General features: G+C 44.8%; 1 pseudogene; it reads left to right on the forward strand.

Moving 5' to 3' along the window:
- The first annotated feature begins 1,071 nt into the window (after positions 1-1,071).
- On the forward strand, positions 1,072-1,768 carry LOC136133590 (hepatic leukemia factor pseudogene; annotated as a pseudogene).
- The last annotated feature ends 10,507 nt before the right edge of the window (positions 1,769-12,275 follow it).

Consider the following 12,275-nt stretch of genomic DNA (forward strand, 5'->3'; position numbering starts at 1 on the left):
GTAGAGAAAAAAGCTGCAGGGAAAGAAAACTGGAGAGAAACAAGAAGAAAATCAGAAGAGCAATGCAGGAGGCCCAACATTTTGCTCCTTTTTTCTGCTGTCTGGTCCCAGATGCCTTAAATGTAATCAGCCCTATTTCCCCAGGACTTGCTCTTGGCCTAGCTCACTGACTGCCCCAGAGGGGTTCCTGTAGGCGCTCAGTGCCGCTGCAATCAGACCATCACGGAAAGGGTCTTCTCAGATATCTTCTTAGGAAGCTCCATCTAATAACAAAGCTGCCTTCAAGCTTGCTCTTCAGTTTTACATTAATTACTTTTCATATTCATGGATATGTAAATAGTCGCTGATAAAAATAAATATTTGGTTGAGGGAGGAACACGCATAAATTATAACTCATGTTTTCTGAGCTTAAAGAGTGCTCAGTCATCTGGAAGGGAAAACAGGAAACACTGAAGGAAAATAATGAGCAAGGTTGGGAAGCTTAAAATAAACCCAGTGGGAGTCTCCAGATCAACTAGGCTGTGACAAATCCTTCCATTTTCATTGCCCCTGGGGCTCTGCAGATTCGGAAGACTTCTGCTCACTTCTTTACTGGGATCTAAAGAGACTGTGGGCGGCGGGGGCCGGGGGAGCAGTGGGAGGGGGAGGGGGGTGGAGTGGGAGGGGGAGGGGTGGGAGGGCCCGATGCGGCTGGTTGGTGCAGTGTCTTCCGCCCTCTGCAGCCGTCTGCGTCTTTTTTCTTTCCTTTTCGCAATTTTGAACATTTTACAAGACGAGGGGTCCGAGGCAAGTGAGAGCATCCTGTACGTCGTGGAGGAGCCCACAGGCACTTGGCGCGCTCCCTGGGGACTGCACTGGGAACCTGAAAGTTTTTTGTTTTTATGCAGATATATTTATATTTTTATGCAGATGTATTTATAAAGACATAGGTAATTTTTTTTTCCTCCCTTGTCTCCACCGCCTTGAAAGCGAGAACTTTTGGCAAAGGACGGAGGAAGAAGCTCAGCAACATTCTGGGGGGAGGCTGGGGTGGGGTTTTTTTTAAGAAAAAAAAAAATTGAGTGCATAGCGATGGAGAAAATGTCCCGACCACTCCCACTGAATCCCACCTTTATCCCACCTCCCTACGGCGTGCTCGGGTCCTTGCTGGAGAACCCGCTGAAGCTCCCCCTTCACGAAGACGCATTTAGTAAAGATAAAGGAAAAGAAGCTGGATGATGAGAGTAAGAGCCCGACGGTCCCCCAGTCAGCATTCTTGGGACCCACCTTATGGGACAAAACCCTTCCCTATGACGGAGATACTTTCCAGGTGGAATACATGGACCTGGAGGAGTTTTTGTCGGAAAATGGCATTCCCCCCAACCCATCTCAGCATGACCACAGCCCTCACCCTCCTGGGCCGCAGCCGGCTTCCTCAGCTGCCCCCTCCGTCATGGACCTCAGCAGTCGGACCTCTGCACCCATTCACTCTGGCATCCCATCCCCAAACTGCATGCAAAGCCCCATCAGACCAGACCAGCTGTTGCCAGCCAACCGCAGTACTCCGAGCCCCATTGACCCTGACACCATCCAGGTCCCGGTGGGCTATGAGCCAGACCCGGCCGACCTTGCCCTCTCCAGCATCCCCAGGCAGGAAATGTTTGACCCTCGCAAACCCAAGTTCTCTGAGGACGAACTGAAGCCACAGCCCGTGATTAAGAAAGCTCGCAAAGTCTTCATCCCAGATGATCTGAAGAGCACTGGAGGAAAAAGTCCCCAGCAGATTTAAGTCACTGCTGTCATCCAATACCTCAGATTACCTTCAGTGATGCAGAATCATAAAATGTCCAGGTTTTGGGACTTCCCTGGTGGCGCAATGATTAAGAATCCACCTGCAGGGACTTCCCTGCTGGCGCAGTGGTTAAGAATCTGTCAGCCAATGCAGGGAACACGGGTTCAAGCCCTGGTCCGGGAAGGCCCCACATGCTGCAGAGCAACTAAGCCTGTGCGCCAGAACTACTGAGCCTGTGCTCTGGAGCCCGCGAGCCACACCTACTGAGCCCGTGCGCCCGAGAGCCCATGCTCTGCAACAAGAGAAGCCACCGCAATGAGAAGCCTGCACACCGCAAAGAAGAGTACTAGACCCTGCTCGCTGTGACTAGAAAAGTCTGAGTGCAGCAACGAAGACCCAACGCAGCCAAAAAAAAAAAAAGAATCCGCCTGCCAATGCAGGGGACACAGGTTCAAGCCCTGGCTGGGGAAGATCCCACATGCCACAGAGCAACTAATAAGCCCGTGTGCCACAACTACTGAGCCTGCGCTCTAGAGCCTGCGAACCACAACTACTGAAGCCCGCGCGCCTACAGCCTATGCTCTGCAATGAGAGAAGCCACCGCAATGAGAAGCCCCCTCACCGCACGGAAGAGTAGCCCCCGCTCACCACAACTAGAGAAAGCCCATGCGCAGCAACAAAGACACAACGCAGCCGAAAATAAATAAATAAATTTATTTTAAAAATAAAATAAAATAAATAAAAAATAAAGAGACTGTGTAGGGAGATGCCTAAATCAATTGGTTTCTGGAGTTGGTCTTTATTTCCCTGGGGCATCAAGATCTAATACTGATGTCCCAATAGCTTTCTCAGACATTTGTGCCTGCTCTTTGGATGAATGAGTCAAACCTCTGCTGAGGAAGAACTGTTTCTCAGGGACCCAATTCCCTCCCTCTGCTGTCTTCCCTTTCCTTTCCCAAGCATCTACCCTTCCTGCCAAAATTGGGACCCAGCTATCAAGTCAGAGGTTCACTTTCTTTCTCAGAGGTTCACCTTCTACGTCGCTGAGAATGGGAATACACAGGGATAGGTTGGTTAAAAAGGTTTCCTGTAATGACCCTTGCAGGTAAACAGAGACACTTATTGAGGAGGCCAGGGCTGGCTCTCACAGTTGACGGCCCTTGCATAACTACCACGGACTTCAGTCACTCTTCTAAGACCTCCCTATTGCTGAGAGGGTCTCAAACCTAGACCTCTTACAGGCTCACACACTAGCATTTTCCTCAGGGGTCAGGACAAGACTATTCCCTGGAAGAAACTGTGATATTTATTAGTAAACCCAGCAATGGTCCCAGGGGTGGCCAATTTGGCATCCTTCCAGAATGTGTCAAAACACCAAGGTGTTGATTATTCACACCTAAGGTACTTGGGCCTGTCTTCCTCCACAACCCCCGCTCCTATGGCTTCACAGTGTGAGAGAACATCCGCTGCCCTCAGAAGACGCTTCAGCAGTCCTTAAACTCTCCTGAGACATTAGATAAGCTTCTATAATTGCTTCACATTCAACAAACTCTGGGCCATAATGATCCATTATAAAAACTGAAAAAAACTTGAAAGGGGCTTTCCCTGGTGGCGCAGTAGTTAAGCATCTGCCTGCCAATGCAGGGGACACGGGTTCGAGCCCTGGTCCGGGAAGCTCCCACACGCCGCGGAGCAACTAAGCCTGTGTGCCACAACTACTGAAGCCCGCGTGCCTAGAGCCCGTGCTCCACAACAAGAGAAGCCACCGCAATGAGAAGCCCACGCACCGCAACGAAGAGGAGCCCCCGCTCACCGCAACTAGAGAAAGCCCGCGTGCAGCAACAAAGGCCCAACACAGCCAAAAATAAAAAAAATAATAATCAATAAATAAATTTATTAAAAAAAACAAAACTCCAAGGTACTTTGATATATTTAATCAGGTTATAACATTATACCTTGGGACAGGAGACCAGAGGTGAGTCCAGGGGCACTCAATGTTCTTCCATAAAAAATGGTTTAGTCTTCTGAAATGACATAAAAATTTTGACAGAAGGCAGCCTGGGCCGAAGCATGCCGAGAAGCACCGTCAGCCGCTCCTGGCAGTCTATTTTTATTGGGATTTGTGAAGACAGCAGATGCATTCCCAGAGCTCTCTCACTGGTACAATGGCCCTCACCACCACCCATTTCCCAGGGTGGGAAACAAACAGTTGGAGCTGCTGAATCACTGATTTCAGAAACAAGTCATCAAAAGGACAGTCTTCACACACCAGATCATAATATTATACTTAGAGGCATCCACATTAGATACCCTCTTCATGGTATAAAGACATTGAGAGATGATGTTACTCAATGCAGAAAACCAATAAGAAAAATTTCGACCTGCGGTATACTCACATACCGCAGGGGAAATAAGCCAGAGGAGAGCAGATTAAAAAGAAGTTTATTGTACAATTCATCAACTTCCTCGCTCAGATGACCTGACTCTGTCCCACTGAAAACTCACCTCTCTTCTGAGCCTGTTCCTTTGGTTTTCCTGACACTCTGAGTCCTGCTTCAGCAGTACCCTTGGAACAAAAGCCATGCCATCTCAGAGAAAGGTTAAGAGCACCCCCAGCTGATGCTCCCTTTGTCTGTTATCACTACACAGCAGAAGCTATTCTCAAGCGTCTCCATTTGATAAAGATGGAGACATAGCAGGAAGTCCCCTCGTCCCTGTGCAGTGCGATGGAAGATCTGCTGATTGACCAAACCTCAAGCATCTTGACAGCGGGTGGGGAGGGGATCCCAGGCATCTCCTTAGGGGGTCAGGACAGGGTGAGAGATGCCTGTACAGCCCCTCTGCCCCTCTCATCTCTGGAGTCTTTTCTGACCCAGGCTTCACTCTGAAAAAGATTTCGCTGCCTCAGGTGGATGGTGTTCCATCCCCTTTGCCATAGGGTCTCTAATCACAGGAACCTACAGGAAGCTGAATGAGCCCTCTTTATAAACCTAATTTTGTCTTTAATACTCTTCTAAATAACTTAAGGGCAATTTTTCTTTATAGATACTGTCCCCTTTTATGTGCAAATATACATTGGAACATACCGATTTACCTTCAAGCAAATCCAAGAGTCATTTTTTTGAGAATCATACCTTTAGGCAAGAAATCAATGTAATTATAAGGAAAGTATTGACATTTTATTTATATACAATTCACATATGACTAAAAAAACTTTGGTTGATATTGTAACAATTTTCAAAATAGAACATTCACAATAGTTCTTCTTTAAAGGAGGGGATGGAATCTTAACACTTAATGAACACCTACTATGTGTCAGAGTCAATGCTGGGAATATCATATAATTTAATTGAAACACATCTCACCTTTAAGTGATTGTGGCTTTTCTCTATTTCTTTTTTCTCCCCTCTCTCTGACACTAATATAGCTCCTATCCCCTAAGTTCCAGTAAAAGGAGGGGGGTACGATATGGGCAGAGGAGCTTCACAGAGGCAGGAGATGGAGGTGACGGCTTTGATTAGACAATAATGGCTTACACTTTGCAGTCTGAGCAAAGAAAAATTGCTCTACCTTCCTCTCTATATTTGCAGACACAAACCCATCTCCGATACGCAGAAACACCTCCCAGGTACATGCTGTACTCAACACACAGATCAGGGATACTTATTTACCCAGTGGAAACAACCTTAGACTTGGAGTTTATATCTCATCTCTGCTACTTGCTAGCAGTGTGACTTTGGGCAAATCCCTTCATCTCTTTGAGCTTCAGATTTTTTCATTATTAAAATGCAGGTTATAACACCTACCTCATAAAGTGTTTGGAAGATCAAGTGGTGTAAAGCAGGTGAAAATTTTTAATCATTATAACAACACCGTTAAGGCAAATGAAATCTGTACTTTACAGAAGAGGGGCAAAAAAAAAAAGGTTAAGGAAACCAAGTGATTTACCCAAAGCCACATAGGAAATAATCAGAGAAGCCAGCAATTAATCCCCTCTGACTCTGAACAGTCAGATGTGCTTTTCTCCATGGCACAGACAAATTCCATCTCCCCTGCTGCCCTCCCTTTTGGGCTCTCAGACATGGAAAGTAATGCCTCTTCTATCCCCACTGATCTCAGGGCCTTCTCTCTTCACAGCCACCTGGTGTTAGCCAAAGTCAGCCAAATGTGGTAGATACTTGGTTGGCTGGCATTAGGAATGTCATCAAAGCATCTGTAAGTCAGAAAAGGAGACAGGATTTGGAAAGCATGTGGCACACCACTGGACCTACAGCCTGACAGGAAAGGCTGAAAGTAGGGGGACTGATACAGATCTGGGGAAGTCTACACTGACTCCAAAAAATGAGGCTTCTTATGTATGCAGGTTTTGTTTTTTACCCTTGGAATTTAAGCTCCATTCACAGAGGCCTGTGTGTGGCTGGGTGCCACAGGTTAAGAGGACACAGAGTGCTGACTTCCAGCCCCCAGTCATACCAGGGCCTTTAAAGGACCAGGGCCAGGGCCAGGTGAAAGACAGTGACTTTCAGAAGATAAGAAGGAGCTGTCCATCTTTTTTTTTTTTTTTTTAAATGTCAGGTAAAATCCTTTCTACCAGCAGAAATCCAGAGACTCTCTTCCCATTATGAAGAACCTCCAACTGAGGGTGGAGGCTGAGCAAAGGGGGCAAGCTGCTAAGGGGACAGGAAGCCCTAGAGCTGAGAGACCTGGATATTTCAGTACAATCAGGCTTTGCTTCCAGTTAGATTAGTTCTGCCCACCGACATCCTGTCCGGTGTGCTCATCTGTCTGACATGCTGATAATTACAGCAGTGCTAACTGATTTTATTATTGGATCACACAGGGCAAAGCTCTTCCATGAATTTGTACCTATCAATTCCAGTGTATAATGGCATTAACTCTCCCATGAAAACTCACTATTAGCCTAACATTTTTTTCTAGTACTTTGAGTTCACCTTGGAAACTCACGTTAGTCAGGATCTTATATCCTGAGGAAACAAGAAACAGATGAATTATCCCAAGGAAAAGGTCCACAGGGAATACAAAAATGGGGACATTTTCTAAAATATGTGTTTCTGTTCCACTTTTGCCTCTCAGCTCCACGTCCATCCACTTAAACTCAGCTTTGCAATTCTGGGTGGGGTTGGGACTCCGTAAATCCATTTCAGGTCGGCCATCCAGATCCCTGTTGCACCAGCAGGGGGTGCCCGAGGGCACCTACAAGGCAAGAGGCTTGCTCCTTCCTGCTCCTGCCAGCATCGCCCCAGGAGCAGCAGCAGTGTGTGTCGGTCCCCAGCTTGTCTTCACACTCCCAGAAGCAGCCGCATCACACTTTCTGAGTGATGCCAGCACCGACAGAGCAGCGCCCTTTCCTCAAGGGTCTGAGTTCCAGCTCCTTGGGCTTCTAGCTGTGAAAACCCCAACTTGTCCCTTTTGCTCTCGCAGCTCTAGTGATGGTGGCTGTTTCCTGTCCCCCAGCCCATGCTCCCCATTTACCTATTCTGTCCTTCAATATCTGTCCTATTGATTTCTGATATTACAAGAGCTGTTAAAATAACTTATGTAGCTTCTACCTTGCTGACTGATACAGCACGTTTGAGAGCCTCAACTTCATTTATAACAGTGGTTAAAAGAGCAGACTCTGGGGCTTCCCTGGTGGCGCAGTGGTTGAGAATCTGCCTGCCAATGCAGGGGACATGGGTTCGAGCCCTGGTCTGGGAAGATCCCACATGCCACGGAGCAACTAGGCCTGTGAGCCACAACTACTGAGCCTGCGTGTCTGGAGCTTGTGCTCCGCAACAAGAGAGGCTGCGACAGTGAGAGGCCCGTGCACCGCGATGAAGAGTGGCCCCTGCTCGCTGCAACTAGAGAAAGCCCTTGCACAGAAATGAAGACCCAACACAGTCAAAAATAAATAAATTAAAAAAAAAAAAAAAGAGCAGACTCTGAAATCAGTCACACCTGGATGGGAACCCCAACCCATTTACGGAGTACTTGGTAACTCTGGAAGAGTTAATTCACCTTTCTGGGTCTCATTTTTCTTAATCACTTTCATTTATTCAACTAACATTTACTGAGCACCCCCAAGTTCCAGGCACTGTGCCAGGCAGTAGAGATACCATGTTATGCAAAACAGTTAAGTCCCCTGACCTGAAACCTTCTGTCAACGGAATCAGATGAGATAATGCAGGTAAGGCACATGTCATCAGTCTTCCTCTCTGTACCATGACAGGGGAGCAAAGACAAATGGGTTTTGAAAAAAGTGTAACATCTAGGTCTCTTCAGAAAATGAGACAAGTGTTTGTTCTTCAACAAGCCTGAAGGATTCAGTCAACATAACACCAGGGATTCGTTGTGTGCCCTGTCCATTCCTCCTGTTCAGAGCAGAGAAGCAATGACCTCGCAAAAGTATTCATTCAGAAGGAAATGGGACAAACAGCCCTAGAGAGGAAACACTACATAATGGCATTTTTTAGAAATTCCAAAGAGACAGGTTCCTGTGATACAAGGAAAGAACAAAAGGAGCTGCAATGCAAGAGTAGGACTGGGGCCCAGAATGACCATGACCATGGGGTGTGAGTGGAGAAAGATAGTAGAAAGCTGCTGTTCCAGCATCAGTCACAGCGAGAGTCTTTTTACCATAAAGAATATATAAATATCAAATAAACCAGAACTTACTTTCTGCAGTAGGACTACATACCTAGACAGTCCAGGGAGGTGATAAGATGGAAAAGAAAGATTCTTTATTCCATTTAAGTCTGAACCTAAAGGTCCCACGCTGTGGGCAAGGAAAAGCTGGAAAGAAATCCAATCTCCACAGTTGGACACAATCCTTCCTTGGACTTCTGACTAGACATCAGGCATATTGAGGCAAGGATGGCCGATGTTCTCATTAGCAAGGAAGTATTTCTGCAAAACTACCATGTAGCTAAATTCTTGAAAGCACAGTGCCTGGAACTTGGTGGGTGCTCAATAAACGTTGGTTGAATAAATGAAAGTGATTAAGAAAAATAAGACCTAGAGAGGAGAATTAAATCTACAACACATTGATATCCTATAAATGCAAACTAAACTCTTCACCCTCAATTTTTTATTCATTTTGACATCACCATAACTATCAAAAGTCATACTGAAGGAAAATAACCATGGGAAATTATTACTAGAAGGTCTATTCCACATCCTTGCTCTAGGGCCTCGTTATAAATAATTTACTGTCAATGAAGGAATTTAGAGTCCCACAAGGCATGAAAAGCCTGGAGACAGTTTTATTCATAAATAAATGCCAACATTTAAACAATCAAGACATCTTCAAACTCCAGGAGTTGAAATCAATATTGAATATTGAAATCAACAATATATACTGCCTGGATGATTTGTTACACTTGTGTTTATAGTCTGAACGGGAAGATAATTCAGTTCCACCTGAAGAGCCATTATACGGCCAAGCCCAAGAGAAGCACTTTGCATAAGAGGTGATATCTCTGTTTTTCCATTTCAAACAAATTATCATCTCCGTATTTAAGACATCAACCATGCAATTCTTTTCATGACTTGTAGTACTCTTGAGCAATTAAGAACATTTATAAGGTGAAGGAAGTCAGGGACAAATGCCAAATTTAAAATGATCCACAGAACACTGAAGAACCCCCAGACAGCACTGCTGTCTCAGACGTAAGGCGAAATAATCCCTTCTGCTCAAGAAAACATAAATGAGCAGTGAGTGTGCATCACAGCAAAAGCATTATCACCCAGAAGAGGCAGCTGCTAAATACAGACTTCATTTTCAAACAAGCCTCCTAACAGGAAATGTGAACCGAAAGGTCCCTTCTGAGGAGATGGAGAAATGTCACTTGGCAACATGTCTTCCCTGTGGCCCATGGCAGCCTTCCCTCATATCCCCCTTCCCACACAGTTCAATCAGGGCGTAGAAGAACCTGTTTGTTACACATTCCTGGATGTGGCAGACAACACTCGCAGGGAGCAGGCAAGGGCAGAGAAGCCCTGCCTACGGGATCAGCCCCCAGAATTCCTGGGCTTACATACCATCCAGGCCATTGTGATGACTGTAGTTTCTTTTCCCCAAAATGCTCAGAGACGTGTGATTCGGGGTGGTTAGCATCCGCTTGGTAGCTGGGGTTTGTAGGCTTGGTGTAGATCGAATTACATTAGGTTTCTTCGAAGGATGGATCTCTGACAGGGGGAAGAAAGGTTTCTCAACTCAGAACATGGTATTAAAAATCTGTGTGCACTTACATCGGCTAATAGGCACACATCTTATTCTTATTTCTTAATGAGCTAAGAGCCAGTTCCTTATGAACCAGCCTATTTTCCCAAGTACTTGCATAATGAATCAACTTCAAGTGCTGTTACCATGGCTTTATTTATCAAAAGGGAGCTGGTTCTGCCCCTGCTAGCTGAAGCTCTGAGCTTCATGTTGTGAGTACAAGAAAAAAAAAAAAAGAAAAAAGCCACTTCAGAAGGTCACTTAAACATGAGATTTATGAGGGGAATAAGGCATCTGACTCTTCAAGGAATTAGAAATTCAAAGGCTATCTGGAGAGGTAGTCTTAAAGAAAACTACCCTTGTGCTCCATCAAACCAGGAACATAGATAGCATGTAGCACATCTGGTGTGTGAGAGCTTTCTGAAAAAACAGGATTTCCTCCTCTGGCTCTGCAACTAGGATACAGGACCAGGGTCAATCACTCCCAGCGAAAAACAATTTGATATAGATGAAATCTGACACCAAACTCCAAATACTAGAGTTAAGAAGTAGCAGACGATGGGACTTTGCTGGTGGTCCAGTGATTTAAGACTCTGCACTTCCACTGCTGGGCTGTGGGTTTGATCCCTGGTCAGGGAACTAAGGTCCCGCGTGGCATGGCCAAAAAAAAGCAGCAGAAGAAAACTTTGACAGAGGATATATCACAAAACTGTAATGTGCATGTGGTACATGTGTGTTTATGTGAAGTATGTAGTTGTCAGTAGATGGACAGAAATTGCAACACTAGCAATTGCATTTAAGGACCTCAGTCTACCAGGCAACCTCTTCTCTAAAGCTAAGCCTGCTCACTGGTTCTGAGTCACTACCCAACATGCCAGTCATGCACAAGCCACCCTGTCTTCCCAGGTGAGGGCCAGGATATCAGCCTTATTTACTGAAATTTAGGAAGGGCTGTTAGGAGCATTGGTCTGGTCAAAACCCTACACTTGCTGAAATTTAGGAATGGATCAGGTACTAACCAAACTACAGTGCTGGTATTTTCTTCGACATGGTATTGAAGGTTTGCCAACCTCGTATTTCATCACAACCTCCATACGCTATGCTCCGTCAGGACCAGAAAACCTGCCTTCCTTGATCCGATTTTCAAGCGCCTTTGTTCATCTAGTTCTCTTGGCCTCATAAGGGGAAAAACATTCTATCTATTCAAATACTACCTATTTTTCAAGCTTGAGATCAACTATTACTTTCTTCACATAAGTTGCCCTAACTCCCATCAGAAATAACTATCCCTTCCTCCAAGTGCCCAATGCTTATTACCTGTAATTCTTTTATAGGATCTAATCCTTTGCTCAATTGTTCTTACCTGTGTGCCTTCCCTGCTAGTTGAAGATTTTTGAGGGCAAGGTTGTATTCATCTTGGTGTTCCCCAGATCACTTAGTGAAGTGTCTTGTACATAGTAAATACTCAGAAATATGTTATATAGGGAAGTGGTTCAGTTAGTAAGGACAGCACTGCTTTGGGCTTATCTGGTAGAGACAGAAACCAATTTGCCCATAGCAGGAACACATAATTACCTATGGAAATGCTGACTAATATGCAATTATATTCTATTTTTTATGATCATAAACTTTCCCTTGCAAGGTGGGAGGGGCTTCTAGGATTAGGCCCTGCAAGGGAACACAGATAGCAAACTTCAAGGATTTGATCACCATGAGCTAGATCGTGCCTGTGATAATCATGTGATATTTTGGGGGGCTATCAAAGCAACTCTTTAGGCCCTGAGGAATAAAACAGGAAAAAAGGTGGCAAAATAACATCAAAGAAGGAGCTATGCACTTCTGACTCCTAGGATGCTCTGATGAGGACGAGATAATAGACCAACTTTAAGGCTACACTTTGATTTTTAAAAGACTGGATGTCTTAAGTCTGAACACTTCACAAATATAAATCTTTCACAAATATGAGTAATAAGGTTCAATGCAACTCTGAGAACATACTTCACTTTTACTGAGAAGATGAAAAAGCAAGACTATTAGAAACATAAAAACATGCCATTATAGCTTCTAGGTATAGTAGGAACCATTTTAGCAGTCATTATTTTGTAAATTATTTATCTTAAAACTTTCCAAAAAAAAAGGTTATTGCCTAGTAATTTTATACTATTCCTAATTATATTTCAAAATGTAAATGGAACCATCATCTTTGGCGACTTCCAAGTTAAATAACATGATAAAAACCAGAAAAGCAATACTAATGCTTTCCTTTCAAGTAACCTTAATTGG

The sequence above is a fragment of the Phocoena phocoena genome, chromosome 14 (assembly GCF_963924675.1).
Source record: "Phocoena phocoena chromosome 14, mPhoPho1.1, whole genome shotgun sequence".
Taxonomy (NCBI): Eukaryota; Metazoa; Chordata; class Mammalia; order Artiodactyla; family Phocoenidae; genus Phocoena; species Phocoena phocoena.